The sequence below is a fragment of the Triticum dicoccoides genome, chromosome 3A (assembly GCF_002162155.2).
Source record: "Triticum dicoccoides isolate Atlit2015 ecotype Zavitan chromosome 3A, WEW_v2.0, whole genome shotgun sequence".
Classification (NCBI taxonomy): Eukaryota; Viridiplantae; Streptophyta; class Magnoliopsida; order Poales; family Poaceae; genus Triticum; species Triticum dicoccoides.
In genome coordinates, this window is record NC_041384.1 from 731,573,523 (window position 1) to 731,576,629 (window position 3,107).

The 3,107-nt window shown below is 46.7% G+C and overlaps 1 long non-coding RNA gene across 1 annotated transcript in view; it reads left to right on the top strand.

Moving 5' to 3' along the window:
• The first annotated feature begins 2,728 nt into the window (after positions 1–2,728).
• LOC119273547 overlaps positions 2,729–3,107 on the top strand; it is a 2,760-nt gene continuing 2,381 nt past the window's right edge. Inside the window, exon 1 of the long non-coding RNA XR_005134900.1 lies at positions 2,729–2,833. This is a non-coding gene — a long non-coding RNA (uncharacterized LOC119273547). The remainder of the gene's footprint in view (positions 2,834–3,107) is intronic.

The window sequence follows — 3,107 nt, forward strand, 5'->3', positions numbered from 1 at the left end:
ATGATTTCAACTATTTCAACATGTAATTTTCATCTTTTACAATTCTACTAGCTTATCCCATGTCATGCAAGACGCTATGTCTTGGAGAGGATGGGTTTTGAAGACCATGAAAGTTTTGAAACAAACAAAATGCACCTACAAACCCATCATGGTGTGGATTTTAAAGTAAAGCTGTACAATTCTGAAAGTGTAACCCATTTTGGTTGCAAAAAATGGGAAGCACTTTGCAAGATGTATGGTTTTCATGAGAATACGCTTGTCACCATAGATCTTGGTGATCCTGAAATCGAGCAAGGTAATATGGACATTTGGGTCCTTGTTGATAGGCCTTCAATTCTACCGCTATGTGGGTTTCTCAAACATAGTTATTAGCTAATTTATATTGTTCATTTTAAAATAGTTGACAGCTTATTTCCATTGACAGCTTATTTTCATTCTTCAAAGAATGTGCGGAAGATGGTAGATAGAACCTACTACCCCGAAGGCTCCGAATTAACTTATCAGGAGAAAAATCATCTGATCGCGTTTTGTATTGATCTTGAGAATTACGATATCTACAATCAAACTCCTCAACATTATGGTCAATACATGCCACTAGTGCACGTGTTGAACTACGATAACTACTATGGAGATACCCTAGTAAGATTTTTTACTATTACGACATCCGTGCATCTTTTGCATACTTCTAAAACTAGTACATCATTTGCTAACTATGAAGTTATTGCTATGTTTTTCAACAGATAATCTCAGAGGATTGTGTGCCTCATTTAATGTACCAGAAAGGTAGCTTTAATGTTTTGAACATACAGCCAGGTCATCCTACGAATCTCAACTGTCCATACCGGATTTCTAAAAGAAGTGGAGACATGCTAATCAAAGAATGGAAAAAATGTATGGACAGTCGTAAGGAGGTTCTTGGAAGCAAAAGGAAGCGAAGCGCAAGAATTGGAGACAGGATGATCTATATTCTCCATAATGGAGAGTCAGAGTCTATATTGTTTTATGTTATTTTACTTTAAAGAGGGTATTTAGGTTCTACCTAATACTGATGATCATGTGCCTAGAACAATTAAGTAGGGTTGGTTCGATGACTATGAGGATGATGATCGTATGACTTGTTATATTAATAACGAGTAGAAGTTGTATGATGATGATTAGTAGGACTTATTATTATGATGATACATGATGTGGACATGAAGAGTTATTATATATCAGTGGGTGAAATAAACATGGATTGGATTGAAGTGAAGGCAACATGCATATGGTGCATGCCGAAAGTAGTACTAATCCAAACTTGATCAAGTTAGGATTAGTATTATTTTCGACATGCACCACATGGTGCCTTCACTTTAATCTAAGTCATGTTTAGGCATAGCAGTAGTGTTGGTAAACCAAGCACAGAGATAAGAGAAGGCACTTCTCTCTATTAGCTAGCCAACACACCCTAAATTATCCCCTAAACCACCCCCTTTCAGAAGAAAAAAAATCTCAGCTCCTGCCCGCTGCTGACGCGTGGACGCCTATTTGCTTCTGGTTGGTGCCACCAACCGGAATCAAAGGCCCTCCTGCCTGGGCTCGCAGCACCGGCCACGTAAAGGTCCATCTGAAGGTGGATTCCGGCACCGCCGGGCTGCGCCAAGATCAATGTGGACGCCGCGGTTTCTCGAGGAGTGGGAGCAGTCGCGGCTGTGTGTAGGAACAACAATGGAGACTATCTTGGATCTTCGGCGTTCGTCATTCGAGGCTTGATAGATCCGCCTACTCTAGAGGCTATTGCATGCAGAGAAGGTTTATCTCTGGCTGAAGATTTGGGGCTACAGAATATAGTGATTGCGTCGGACTGTCAAGAAGTAGTGAAGCACATCATGGAAAAATCAGGTGGAAACTATGGTGGAGTGGTGAAAGAAATAACTTCGTGGCAATCTTTGTTTAGTTCCTGTTCTTTTAAGTTTGAATCAAGAGTCTCAAATTTTGAGCCTCACAAGTTAGCTAGGCATGCTGTAAAGTTGGTTCATGGCCGACATATTTGGCTGGGGCTACCACATGACATTTCTGTAATACCGGTAGCAATACCAACTCATGAATAAAGCTTAGCTTTTTTGCTCAAAAAAAAATCTGTCTCGGTTCGTGTAAAAATCATTCAGTTGCGCATCAAGGGCGAACGCCCGCGCTAGCCACGTCGGTGCTGGAGCCGCGCGCTCACGCGAGAGGCTTTGCTGGATATCTCTCCCGCAGATAACACCTGCCCAGGCTAAATTTGCGGTCGCAGATTTCTTTTTCACGCACGCGTCATCCCTCTCTCTCTCGTTTCCTCTCCCCCCGCTCTAGGGTTCCCAGCCCCACTGCACCGCCGCCGCAACCCACAACCCCTCGCAGTCTCCCTTCCAATTCACCTCCTCTCCTCCCGTCATGGCACTGGATCATTCCCCCAGCTTCTTCGTGCGCAGCCGCCGGCCTTGTCCTCTTCACCGACGGGAGGAGGCGAGTAGCAGCCGCACCAGGCAGCCAGCAAGAAAGACGGCTGGGCATGGCTCCACCTCTCCCGTCCTCGGATGTGGGCGGAGTCGGCGGTTGGCGGCGAGCGCCGGACAGGCAGAGGGAGCGCCCTGGTCGAGGGATAGCAGCGGCGGGGGTTCCGCCAACCGCGGAGGAGGAGGAAGAAGGGGCGATGGGCGACTACTGCGCGGTGGCGGCGGCGGATGGGGAGCAGCCGGTCACGGTGTCCGTGCTGCCGCTGCCGCCGCCGCTGGCTAGGTACCTGTATGGAGACTACGACCGCTGCTCCACCAAGCAGGTCTTCGAGAACCTCCACGGCAACATCTCCCTCGACCCGGTGAGCCACTGATTCGATTCTGCTGCGTTTCATCGTCGGGTGCCACGATTTTAGTCCGATTTCAGTTTCGTCGAAATGAGGGCCAATTTGGCCGCTCACCATGGATGTGCCGAGTTCGTTTCGTTGTGCTCCACGGGACCAAACAGCAAGGACAGCACAAGTCCCCGTCCCGCAGATTATCTGCTCCTAATGTATCAGCAGCAGCTGCTGGCGTATCAACTGCTTATTAGCTAGGAAGGAGCAAGGTTTTGGATTCCGAATGAACGAATTTTCT